The sequence below is a fragment of the Mustela lutreola genome, chromosome 7, assembly GCF_030435805.1.
Source record: "Mustela lutreola isolate mMusLut2 chromosome 7, mMusLut2.pri, whole genome shotgun sequence".
Taxonomy (NCBI): Eukaryota; Metazoa; Chordata; class Mammalia; order Carnivora; family Mustelidae; genus Mustela; species Mustela lutreola.
In genome coordinates this window covers 106,550,007-106,563,846 of record NC_081296.1, presented here as the reverse complement: position 1 = coordinate 106,563,846, position 13,840 = coordinate 106,550,007, and the positions used below count along the sequence as shown (strand labels likewise).

At 40.8% G+C, this 13,840-nt stretch overlaps 1 long non-coding RNA gene across 3 annotated transcripts in view; it reads left to right on the top strand.

Annotated features, from left to right (window-relative positions):
- Window positions 1-13,840, top strand: part of LOC131836564 (uncharacterized) — a 125,779-nt gene that overhangs the window by 105,369 nt on the left and 6,570 nt on the right. The window lies entirely within an intron of this gene.

The window sequence follows — 13,840 nt, the reverse complement described above, 5'->3', positions numbered from 1 at the left end:
ACACTACCATTCATACTCCAACAGGAAGAGGGGAAGAATTTCTCCTTGTCCAAAAACAGACCAACCAATGAGAAATTGCTACACTCAGCCATTGAAGAACCATTACCTGAACTCCTGGAAGCAGTCCCTCCTAACTTCCTCCTTTGCTCTATAAAAGCAAGTTGGTCTCCCCTGTTTTCCAGTCTTGCTATGGATTTCTGAAGTTTGCTTATAAACCAAAATTGCAATTCTCTGGTATTCCCAAGTACACTCATTTTGCAGCTAAAAGAGCTGGCTTTTTTTTTTTTAAGGTCAACCAACTTATAGATGACATGTTAGAAAATATTGCTATGAACTGTGTATTAACCTTGCTATGTTTAAGAAACACAAATTAACAGTCTGCATTATTTTTAGATTGCTTTTTGGTTACTGGACTATGTTTCTTTGACAGAATTTAGATGACTTTGAGATTATTCAATTGAAAATATAATTTCAAAATGTGACTTTAAGGAAGGAGAGGAGGCCTAAAAGTACAGCCATGCTTCCTGGACAGTCAGCTTGAGCTGAGGGCAAAATTTTTATTCTCCGACAGAATGATGGATTATGTGCTTTTTGCCAGTCTCCATGATTGTAGTTGAACTTTGGAGTCATCTTGGACCACAGAGAGTTTAAAGTTCTAATATGTGGCAAAACTTGCAGTGAGGATATTCTGGATTGCTAATTAAAATCAGATCCAAATGCTTTGACAATCACTAGACTCAAGGGTAAAATTATGATCCTCTTACTGAAATTAAGGAGGCTGACCAGGACAGTTCTTTGGACAAAGTCATGGTAGAATGGAAATCATCCTGAGGAAACAATTTTGGGTCCACTCTAACTTAAAGATAAGCAGCCAAGACTCCAGAATTCTGAAGGTCTGTGGCACGGAAAAGATTATTTTTAGATTGGAAAAATTTTAAAGAATCTACTGTTAATTTCCCACGAAAATCACAGAAAATTTTAAATTCCCATAGAAATTCTTATTTTATTTTATTTTATTTAGATTTTATTTATTTATTTGATAGATAGAAATTACAAGTAGGCAGAAAGGTAGAGGGGGAAGCAGGCTCTCTGCTGAGCAGAGAGCCCGATGCGGGGGTCGATCCCCAGGACCCTGAGGTCATGACCTGAGCTGAAGGCAGAGGCTTAACCCACGAGCCACCCAGGCGTCCCAGAAATTCTTATTTTAAGCAGTGTACCTTTTTGGTGTGCTCACCAGTATAAATTAATTGTAAGTTGCACAAAAGATACTCGAAAGTGAAGAGGATGTCTGGTTAGAGAGTGTCGTGAAGGCAGGGAGTCAGGAAGAGGGTATTGATTTATAATCTGCCTGTCTGGCTCTGTGACCTTGAACAAATGACATGTCTTTGGATCTCTAGTACCTTGTCTCTAACATGGACATAATATTTTACCTACCCGAAGGCAAGGCATAGACCAGGTGCACTGAAGCACTCATTAATTTCTGAGCATCAGTGATGTCCTTCTCTGTAGAATGAGGGTATTGAATGACATTATCTTTAATGGATCTGCTTGTTCTTAATATGCTGTAAATCATTCTCTAGGGTTTTTTTTTTTTTTTAATTTTTTAAAAATTTACTCATTGGAGAGAGACAGAGAGAGAAAGTGCACACAAGCAGGGGGAAGGGCAGAGGAGAGAGAGAAGCAGACTCCCCGCTGAGCAGGGAGCCCTGTGCCCCTAGATCATGATCTGAGCCAAAGGCAGACAGTTAACTGACCCATCCAGGTGCTCCCAGTTCTCTAGGCTTTTTGAGAAATGGGAGCAGGCAGGGGGACTGTGAAGAGGACCAGGTAGGAAGCCCAGTCTCAGTGCTGAAGTAAGTATACAGAATGATGAACAAGAAAGAGGGTTCTGAGCAGCACTTAGGACCTAGCTATGGTTGTATGAACCCAGCCTGGCCCAGCAACCTGAGATCATAGTGGGAAAACCTAGGGCTGAAGAGACCTAGACAAGGCCAGTTATAGAGGGGAAACTATGAGCCAGACCCTGGGGTCTAGCCTCTGCTTGGGGAGAAGTGAATCCAGAAGGAAGTTGGTGTTCAAAGCAAATGAACCAGAAGGGATATTGCTCTGTAGGACTTTGCTTCAAGGTTAACCTGAAGGAGCAGAATTCTGAAAGTCAAGTCAGAGAAAGAGTTGACGTTTAGGTCTTGGCAGTGAAAAGCTACTGTCACGTATAGCCTGGGGAAATTGCACTTGGAGGAAAGTTAAAAAAAAAAAATTCTGTGCTCTAGGGACACAATTAATAAGCTGTGAACTTCCGAAAAAGGATTTCACCTCTTAGAGTCCTGTCAGTAGAACAGCGTGTAATTCTAAAGTCCTGTTTGTCTTTCTGGCTTCCATAGTAATGGGGCAATGGTGGTATAGCTCATGGTCAGAATAAAGAAGCAACTGTCCATAGAAAATCTTGATTTTACCCCGCTCTAGAGTATATCAAATATATTACATGTCCCCAGCAGTCTCTCCAGCAAAAGGAGGAGGTGGAGAGTGGGGATAAAGAGGAAGTTGTAGAACTTCCCCAGAACGCTGGAGGACCTGCAGGGGACCATCTTTTCCACATCCTTCCTTCACCAGCTTATAGGGTGTAGCTTCCGGAACTCCACCAGTGCTCTTAAGTCATGTCTGCTCTCTCCTTTTCCTGCCCCACCCCGGCATGCCCTGGCAACAGATTGAAAAATGAAAGGATGACCCTTCACCCAACTGCCCAACAGGACTGCCATGAGCTATTGTGCCTCCCCCAAAGGACAGCAACAGGAGGGTGACAAGCTACACCTTTAATGATGTGGGAACTTAGAGAAAGGCTTGGGTATAGACAGGAATCTAGCCCTGTGTTTGTCTGGATTATTCTACAGTATGGCAAGGGGAACCTCAGGCCCAGGTCCTTCATCTACATGCCTCTGAACCAAAGTTTTTATATTTTGAATATTTATTTTTCTGGGCTCTGTGCATTTGGATATTTTGAAGCTTGTTACACCCAAATTTTTAGCTTGCCTTTTTTTTTTTTTTTTTTTTTTTTTTAAAGAATAACAAAAGGATGAAAGCTTTAAGATATTCTAAGGAGGAAGATTCTCTTACTGGCATTATATCAAATTCTTTCTCTGGGGGAGGCCTGCTGTTGGGGCAGGGTGGGGTGGGTTCAAAAGGGTTGTAACATATTCTGGCTTTGGGCCCAACATTGTTGAAAAATGCTCAGAGGAGACTGAGAGCACTTAGATGTTTGGCTTTAAAACTTTCTTTGTTTAGATGTTCAAATTTGTTTAAATATTTTCTAAAACAGAAACAATATAAGAACTTGAATAGAATTTTTTTCCATGAAGCAAATTCTTTCCTAACTTAGACTGGCAAGTTCACTCTAAAATCACATTCATGTCTTTATTAAGTATCATGCAAAAGAAGTAAAATACATATAGGATTTGGTTAAGTTTTAAACTACTCCAGACTCTCCACAATAATAATAACAATCACCATCTATTATTTGATGTTAGGTCCTAGGTCCTGTTTGAAGTGTTTCACATTACCTTATTTCACTTAATCTTCTCAATAGTCTTTAAACTCAGTAGTAGTATTAGCTTCACTTTAAGGGTCAGAAATCAGAGACGCATGGCTCTAAGAACTCGCCTAAGGTACATTAGTGAGCATCCAAATTCAGGTTTGGGTGCCAACCTAGATTGATTTGACCTCCAAGCCTGGTCTCTACCAGCAGTGTGCTGAGGAATGTTCAACATCCAGCTCTCTGGTAAGGGAGGGGAGGTCTGCTTTATAGCGCTTGCCAGTTTCCAGTAGTGTAAATATTCAACTACCAAACATTCAACCACCAAACATTCAAGCCACCAGCGTGAACTTAGTGAACACAGAGTGGGGAAGAAATACACAAAACCAGCTCTCACTGTTCTCAGCTCTATCAGCGGCCTTCAGCGCACCACAGCTTACCTTGTAGATTTTGTTGTCATCAAATACAGTTCGGAGCCTGGAGCAAACTCACGTCACTCACCATTGAGTGGTAAGGTCCGCAGTCTTCCTACTCCTCATATTCCCACACACTTACTCTTGTAGCACGCCTTCTTGGAGCACTGCCCCTGGGCCCTTCATGTGGCCAAGCACTGCCACAAAGGCTTCCCACACAATTTTCTCACCTGATTTCCTTTGTAGCAGGAGACTGCTGTTGCTTTCCTTCTTTCACAAAATGAGGAAACAGGCAAGAGTTTAAGTACTTTGGTGAAACTCACACAGCTCCCAAGTGAGTGAAGCATAGCTAGACTAAGGCTAGACTTGAGTCTGTTGATCCTGCAGATGATGAACTTTTTAGAAGTACTGGAAAATAAAGGTGAGAGAAGGGACATGTTGGCCAAGTATGATTTTACATAGATGAAGTTTATATAATGCAAAAAAAAACAAAAAAAAAAAGTTCCGAGTTGGGGCACCTGGGTGGTTCAGTAGGTTCAGCCTCTGCCTTTGGCTCAGGTCATGATCTCAGGGTCCTGGGATTGAGCCCCACATCGGGCTCTCTGCACAGCGGCAAGCCTGCTTCCTCCTCTCTCTCTGCCTGCCTCTCTGCCTACTTGTGATCTCTCTCTCTGAGTCGAATGAATAAATAAAAAAATCTTAAAAAAAAGTTTCAGGTTGCTTGTATCTGGATGATAGTAAATATCAAAATAATTAGCCGTGTTTTTTAATTTAAAAAATCTGGATAATTTGGGGAAGGAGTTTGTGATACAATAAAAAGAAAGTGAAGAAATCGAAGGGTTTGAATTGAGTTCAATTCAGTCAAGAGATAGATACATGATCTCGGATGTGGCCCTTGACCCTTCCTAGCTTTGATGATCTTATCTCTAAAATGGTTGAATAGGCATCAACTGCTACAATTTAAATGAATGGCGTTAATCATTCAAATGTTTATATTGTAAGGACCTATTTAGCCAGAGCGACTCCATCTTGGGTAAATAGCCATTTTGTTGTTTGTGCAGTAAACTTAAATTGACTCTCCCTCCCCTACCCCCCAAGAAACTTACTTAGAAACAAGTCTGGGAAACCAGTAAAATGTAGTCGACTAGTTCCTGATAACAGAGCCCAGAATACAAGGATGAGTCAGTCCAGATAGAGACATCTAATCAGTACAAAGTACTGTTTGTAACAGTGAGAAGGTCTTGCCCAAACCTAAATGACTCCATCTTGGGAAGGACGACAATCTTATTATTCACACTGAATATGTTAACTGACTAAGTCTTCCCAAAAAGTACTGTTTGTAACTGTTCCTGGTATGGGGTAATCTTAAATAACAAGTCACCAGACCAGATGGAACTAGCCAATCAGCAAGAGACACACAAACCCAGTGGGTTGAGATACCAAGATATGGGTTGCAGTTTTATCCAATAAAAGGTAGCCTGTACGCTGGGGAGGGGTTGCTGTCTTCGGAGACAGCCCTGGCTGGTTAGTCTGACTTCTAATGCTTGGCATAGAATAGAGCTTTGCATGACTTTAACTTTGTTTCAGTCTCATTTCCCTGGCCAATCAGTCTGATTTCTAATACTTATCATAAAATAAAGCTTTAAATAACTTTCACTTAGTCTCATTTCGTTTAATAACGGATCTAACAATATAATACTAAGTTTTGGTGTTGAACAGACATGGCTGTTCATTCACAGCTTTTGAACTTTCAGGGGAAATGTTAAAAATCAAGAATTAAGGGCACCTGTCTTGCTCAGTTGGTAGAGCAAGCAACTTGATATCAGGGTCATGAGCTTGAGCCCTGTGTGCCATGGAGCCTACTTAAAAAACAAATTGGGAATTAGATCAATTATTGTGTAATTTGGGCTTTGATGATAGCAAAAAAAATGACATTATTTCTTAATCTTCAAGAGCTTTAAAGTATATGTCCCAAAAGAGTATTTTTCATGGAACTATAAAGTTGTGAATTTTTGGATAAATATCTGGAATCAGTCTTCTCCAGGAGAACTTGGTCAGTTGGTTTATTCTGTTTCTTAGAACTTTTGGTTCTTGCTGATTTTTAGGATAGAAAACCACCTGAATCTAGAGGGACTAAACTGTTGTTCCAGGTCCTTTCTTAGGGCTCTCTAAATTTACTTCGCACAGAAATGGTAGGTAAATCTAGCCACAGGCCTATGAAAGTTTTCTCATACATTGATACATGCAAATTGCAGGCAGTATCAAGACTTGATGTTTAAGGAATTAAATCCTCTACATTCTTTTTTGACCAGAAGGAATGTTGAGAAAGAAAATTATAGCTCTTTTCCCTCATAGATGTGATAAAGTCTGAGCCTTGCAAAAGGGCTTAAGTAGTACAACTTGTGTAAGAAGAATTCTTTGGGTGCAGTTAGTATAAACAAAGGGTCCTTGGCATGAACAGAGAACTAAGCAGCTGCAAGAGATTTGCTTTAAAAACCAAAAGATTAAATGCTTTTAGGAGAGAGAGAGAAGAAATACCCACTAAGGTCTCTGATATTTCCTTTTTCTTTCCTACTTCTGTATTGTCTTCTAGATTTAAATAATGCCTATCTGTGGTTAAAAAGACCAAAAGAATCTTCTATTTAAGAAGGACCATATTATCAGAATTTTCTCTTTATCTCTCTCAGCTTAAGCAAGCATAGAAGTCTAAGGTTAAGTCACAAGAAATAAATCATTTACATTCCCTTGTCACCATATCTATTCTCCATAAGATCATCAATGAAAGGATAGTGATAGTAATTTGACCCCCATGAGAACATTATGAGTTAGTGGGAGTGATTGATGCAGAAGGTAATTGCCTTGAAATGAAATAATTAAAAGCAAAACAAACAGGATTGCTGAGGGGAGCGGGGTATGGAGAGTGTGGTTGGGTTATGGACATTGGGGAGGGTATGGGATATGGTGAGTGCTGTGAAATGTGTAAGCCGGAAGATTCACAGACCTGTACCTCTGGGGCAAATAATACATTATATGTTAATAAAAATAATTAATTAAAAAAACTAAGTTCAAAAAAAAAGTACATGCCAGAACCAGTTTGTTTATTTTGGAAAACACTGGTGAGCAATAATACAGTGTAATAAATTTCTTTGTAGTCTTGCTATTCCTTATGATACAGCAGATACTCATATGCCAAGTTTCTTAAGACATAAACATGAAATCGACTAGACTTTGTTTCATATTTCCACACAATTCAACTGATCACATCTTTCTAAAACAGACCTTATTGCTGCAGCATAACTCTCAGTTCAAAGCTGGGAAGTGTACAGTGTATAATTTCATCAGGAGTTTGTACAACTTTAAAGTTTACTCAAATAGACTAGAAATATAATGGCTAATTCATTGAAGCATATGAAATTTGAAAATGTGATCTTTTTAACATTAAAAACACAGAAAATTTCTGTTTTATTAGAAAATATAACACATTAGATGATTGAAAAAGCATACAACTGACTACCATGACGTGGAAAGCTAGCCAAGATTATTGTTAAGTGATAAAGGCAAGTTTTCAAACTGTACATATAAAATGCCACTGGTTTTGCACTTGTATGAAACTATATTATGTACATAGTATAGCAAATACATGGAAACTATATGGAGGAATATACAGCCAAGCTGTTAATAGTAGCTATAATAGAAAGTAAAATAATTAAAAGAAACTTTGGTATTCAATATAACATTTCTGGAACATTTCAATTTTTTAATAACAAGTATATGTATTGTGTTTGAAATCAGATAAAGTTTTTTAAAAATCTGTATATATTGCTGACAAATAGGCATATGAAAAGCTGCTCAATATCATTCATAATTAAAGAAATACAAATTAAAATCACAATGAGCGGCCACTACACATCTATCATAATGGCTAAAGTGAGAAATCATGGTAAATCAAATACTGGAGAATATGTGGCAAAAAATAGATAGCAGATAAATTGCTGGGAGGAATGTAAAATGGTACAACCCTTCTGGAAGACAGTTTGGCAATTTCTTACAAAATTAAACATACACTTAGGATATGACCTAGTAGTTCCACCCCGAGGACAAAAGAAAGAAAAACTTACTTTCACGCAAACACTGGTACATGAATGTTTGTAGCTGTCTTATTCATAATCATCAACATCTGAAATGGCTGAGTGTCTTTCAGCTGGTGAATGGGTAGACTGGTATGCCAATAAAATGAGCTACTCTTTAGCAGTCAAAAGAAACAAGCTATTAATACATGCAACAACATAGGTGAATCTCAAATGAATTCCGCCCAGTGGAAGAAGTCCAACCCAAATTGCTGTGTGACTCCATTTATAGGATCTTCTGGAAAAGGCACCACTGTGAGTTGGTATACAGGGATTAGGGGTGGGTGAGGGGTGTGGAAGCACTGGGAAGGGTGTTAGAGTGATGGAACTGTTCTGCATTTTCATTGCATTGGTGATTATACAACTCTAAGCATTTTTTTAAAAAGATTTTATTTATTTGACAGAGAGATATCACAAGTAGGCAGAGAGGCAGGTGGGGGGGGAGTAGGCTACCTGCTGAGCAGAGTCCGATGCAGGGCTCAATCCCAGGACCCTGAGATCATGACCTGAGCTGAAGGCAGAGGCTTAACCCACTGAGCCATCCAGGCGCCCCAACTCTAAGCATTTTCTAAACTCCTAAACTATACACCAAAAAAGTGACATTTATTGTGTGTAAATTTAAAAATATACTTTAAAATGCTATTTTAAAAAGATCTCATTGATGCTTTATTTTTATAAGTCCACAAGTCTTGACTGGTACTACACATTTTCTGGGTAGAGTTAGGAGAAACTGCTTTTAAACAGACGGAGGTGTTTGCCCCTTGTAAATGAACTGTGATAGCCTTGCTACTTGAGGAGAGATTGGGGGTTCAGAGCCATAGCTGGCAAACTCTCTGTCCAAGTGCGAACTGTATGAAGTGTGGGTCAACATTCAGTTATTCAGGAGTAGACTGTACAGACTAGGATGCTGTTCACTAAGGTTTTAACCCCCTTTACCCCAGAAGGTTGCCTTGCCCACCCATAAATTAGATGCAAAAAATTGTTGTTCCAAATTCCTATGCTGTTTCTTCCTTTTATGCAAACCGTGAGTAAAGAAGGCCCTTGAGGGCCAGAGGAAGCAAAGTTCTCTCTCCTCTCATAGTTTTGTGGACCCTACCTAAGTATACTGCTTGTACTCCAAAATTGGAATAATTAGAATAATCTTTAGCAGTTAGCATGGCAATTGGCAAAATAAAAGCACTGCTTCCAATTATATTTTCCCTTTAAATGTGTGTGCCTTGTGAAGGGGCAAGAAAATAAACAAATACATTTTTAAAAGAGGAAAAAGAAGCAAAAGGAGAAAACCAAAGAACAAAATCAGCTGGCCTAAGGCTAGAAGCCTGAGCCTTTCTTGGTCACATCCATTTTCCAGCTCAGCCTAGAAGGGAAGCCTCCCCTTTTCGCATGGTTCATTAATGAGTCAGGCTCGACAAATTTGGGTTTGTTAATAGAAGAGGCTGAAACAGATTTTTCCATATAAATAAGTCTTTATAGTGGCACCCTAAGTAATGGTTATGGGGCACCAGATGTTCTTAATGAAGTGACCACTTCACATAGCAGCGAGCCCAAGCATCTACACTGCAGGAAGTGCCCTCCCCTAAATGCCTGTCTATCATTTTCTTTCCCTTCTTCTAATAGAACGATTCCTCCTGCCCCCTCAGAAAATAACAGTGGGACACTAGCTTACTGCCTGTTTGATTCTGTCTGGTATTGTGTTTCCCGTGGCTCCCAGCTGCTTCAAGTAGGTGCCCAAAGGGGGTCTTTTTAACCCAGAGCATCAAGTTAACGCTTCCCCATCTCAGTCAAATGAACAGGGTCTATTGAACCCTTCCTACACACTTTGTCTTTGATGGCGGAATAGCCAGACAGCTCAGGAAAGAGAGTCTCACTGCTGCTTGGACCTGATCTGAGAGAGGGTGCTTCTTCTGATCCTGACTGTCTAACCTTGGCAGGTCTGGGTTGGGACAAGCAAGGCCTGGAGCTCCGACTCAGTGATTGCTAGCCTGGGAACTAGACTTGGTTTGTTCCTACTGGTGCAGTGACGTGTAAACAAGTGACTGTAACTTTCTGAGTCAGGGTTTTGTCACACTAAAACAAGGAGATTAGATGACGGGGTTTCCTGGGTCCCTGCCAAGTTCTAAAAGGCCATGAGTCTATGAAATAAGGGGGGGAGGGACAAATTAGTAATGGAGCACAAGGAAACATAAGGCCTAGGATTCTTCCTGAATCATTAACTCCCATACTACTCATTCAGTATATAAAATACAAAGTCAAGCAGTGGCAGATGGAGACAAGTGATACTATGAGAAGAGGACAATTTGGAAAGATGGGAGGGGTTTCTAAAGTTCTCAGGCACACGGCAGAGTGATATTAGATACTCATGTTTTCAAGTCAGCCTGCCCAGGTTCAAGTGCTGGTCTCAGTACTCGGTAGCTGTGTGTCTTTAGCCACGTTTCTTTCTGTGGGCCTCTGTTCCTCAGACGTAAAAAGTGCTAACAATATTATTCTCCTCAGTGGGACGCCTGGGTGGCTCAGTTGGTTGGGCAGCTGCCTTCGGCTCAGGTCATGATCCCAGCGTCCTGGGATCAAGTCCCACATCAGGCTCCTTGCTCTGCAGGGAGCCTGCTTCTCCCTCTGCCTGCCTGTGCTCACTTTCTTGCTCTCCCTCTCTCTGAACAATAAATAAATAAAATCTTAAAAAAAAAATAAAAAAATATTATTCTCCTCAGAGAGTTCCTCTGAGGATAACAAAATAATGCCTGCTGGCTGGTGTTGTGACACATTTGAAGTCAATTACCAACAACACTTCTGCTGCTGTGTACAGTTCCTGGTGAATGACTCTCTCCAGGACTTCACAGAGCAGCGGATGGTGGGTGGAGAGAGGAAGGGATGACTGTGGTGGACTGACTCAGGCACCAGACTTGGCCTCCAAAGTTGGGTTTTAGCTCAAGATAACACAGACCTCAAGAATACACAGATAACACAGACCTCAGACCTACAAACAAAACCCACAGTATAAATTACATTAGGCTTGTCCTGCCACTTCCTAGCTGGGTGACTGTGGTTGTATCCCCCAGCCTCTCTGAGACTCGGTCTCCCCATGAGTGTTCTAAGGCTTATCCCTCAAGGATGTTGGAAGGAGCTAGGTGAGGCAACGCATGTGAAATCCTCTGCAAATGCAAGGAATGTTGGGAGCCACTAAGATTATGAATGAAAATTTAGGACAGAAGTCTTTCTCAGACAGATTGAAATAATGTGCAGTGCTTTTTGATGACTCAGGGTTCTCTTCATGAACGTCTATGACTGACACAACATACCCAACTGTGGCACTTTACTATTTTAACCTGCGTTCATGTACGCGACCTCCTTCTCTTCCCATAGAAAGGCACATAAGCTGTTTGTCCCCATCCTGACCTCATGCTTCGTTCTCATGGACATCTTCCTTCACAGCTGCTATGGTCTGGCCGCTGCTCCCACTTCTTTTCTTTCATACTGCATAGTTATTATTGGAAGCAGATGTAAGAATCCTATCAAACATTCATCTCGAACGCTGGGTCAAGGGGAGCCTTTGAGTAGGGAAGAGGCATATTCAGGCATTTTAGAAACCTTACTAGTAACAGTTGATTTGACAGACAGGGGTCAGAGAAGAGGTGTGTTCTTTACTGACAAGGAAAGGTGGGAAGAGCCTGTACTCGAATGATGGCAGGCGGGAGCAGGAGGAGGGGAAAACTAAAGAAAGTAGGAGGCAAGCCGGCAAGGCTATAGAACGTTATTCATTCAATAAATATTTATTGAACCTTTACCCTGTGTCAGGGATTGCTCCAGGGAATACATCAGTGAGTAACAGAGGCAGAATCCTGATCTCTGTGACATTATGGTCCATCCCATTTGTCGGGTAACTGGAGGTCCGTGAGAAGGGAAAGCGGGGAACCCAACAGAGGGGACTGAGGTTTCCAGCTTGTGTATGTGGGGAAATGTTGGTGCAACTGACAGCAATGGAAGGCAGGAATAGGGCTGGGTCAGGGTGAAAGGTGACCCATTCAGTGCTCAGCACAATGAACTTGAAGAATTGATATCTAATTAAAATGCTTTCCTAGAATGAAATAAACTCTTGGGTTTTGTGACTGGCACCAGATGATCTGTGTGGAGTGGTACAGTTTCTCAGTGTCTAATCAAAGAGACATCCATATTAGACTAGAAACACTCATTTACTGGTCCCAAATTATTGGAGACCTTTTTTTTTTTTTTTTTTTTTGTAAACCTAGTTTGAGAAAATTCATTAACATAGACAATACCTGTAAGTATAGTTTTATAAAAAGATACTAAAAGATATGTCAAGTAGACTTTTCCCATGAAGACCTTCTATAAAAGTTGAAAGGCATAAAAGTAAGTCTTAACTAAGTCAAGGTATTTTCTGGAGGCAGCAAGATAAAATAATCCCAGTACTATCGCCCTCGACCTGCAAGGATGACAAGAAGCCCCAGTTCAGATGTATCTTCTCTCCCTTTATTTCCGCAAGTCTACACACTTATATACGTTTACGTGACCAATCAGCGAGCAGGGTACAGGAGGGAGCGAATCAGGCTGTGCACCTAAACGAACAACTTCGGTAGCAACCAATGCTGTTTACCTCCTCTTTGGGCGTTCCGCTTAGTCTCATGAGGCAATCCTAACCTGGCAACTAGCCAGGCGCCATCTTTTAATGGCAGAGGCCGCCCTGGCCAGGGGCCTGCTTCCGACAAGTACATTTATTTCTAATGATATAAGTTATTGCAGGGATGTGATATAGAGACTATGTCCTGTAGGTTGTGAGGAAATTGTTGCCAGGTTTTGGTTAATTCCTGGCCAGATTCTCTGCCTGCTACCTAACAGAGCAATATTCCGTATGGCTCATCAAAGAAAGCTCTGTAGGCCACAGATGTATACCAACAGAGTTGACAGGCTGCTGGGAAAATTTAGAAGCCTTACTTTTTTTATTCTTTCCCAGGCCAGAGATCATTCTACTTCCTCACAGAGGTGGGCCACAGAGATGGTAAGATCATAGGTTCCTCCAAAAAAATGTAGAGTGAATCCGCTCATAGTACTATAGGATTTTTTTTAAACCTTACTGATTTGTACCATAGCTATAAAAGAGAGACCGTTTTATCTTGAAAAAAAAAATATTAAGAGCAGGTTCAAATAATCCGTGAGTAGGTTTTCCTTAGGTCAAAGTGGCCAGCAGGCTATTTCTAAGGTGTCTATAGAACAGTGGTTTTCAACTTTGGCTATATTTTGAATCACCTTGAGAACGTTAAAACATATTGATACCTGAGTCTGACCCCAGAGGTTCTGTTTTTTTTGTTGTTGTTTGTTTGTTTGTTTTAAAGATTTTATTTATTTAACAGAGAGAGATAGAGATCACAAGTAGGCAGAGAGGCAGGCAGAGAGAGAGAAGGGAGGAAGCAGGCTCCCTGTGGAGCAGAGAGCCCGACATGGGGCTTGATCCCAGGACCCTGGGATCATGACCTGAGCCAAAGGCAGAGGCTTCAACCCACTGAGCCACCCAGGTGCCCCGGGTTCTATTTTAAGTGGTCTCTGAGAGGGAAAAAATTTCCCAGGTAATTCTCATGGGCAGCCATTGTGGAGAACTATAGCTGTAAAACACTGGATTTGGGAATAAGACCATATACCAGAGGGCCTTGCCAACATAAGCTGACTGACAAATAAGGTGCAAAGAGAAATTCTTATTTACCATTATTGTATGCTAAAATACTGCTTTTCACTTTGATGTACCTTACTTTGTCAGTAGAAATGTA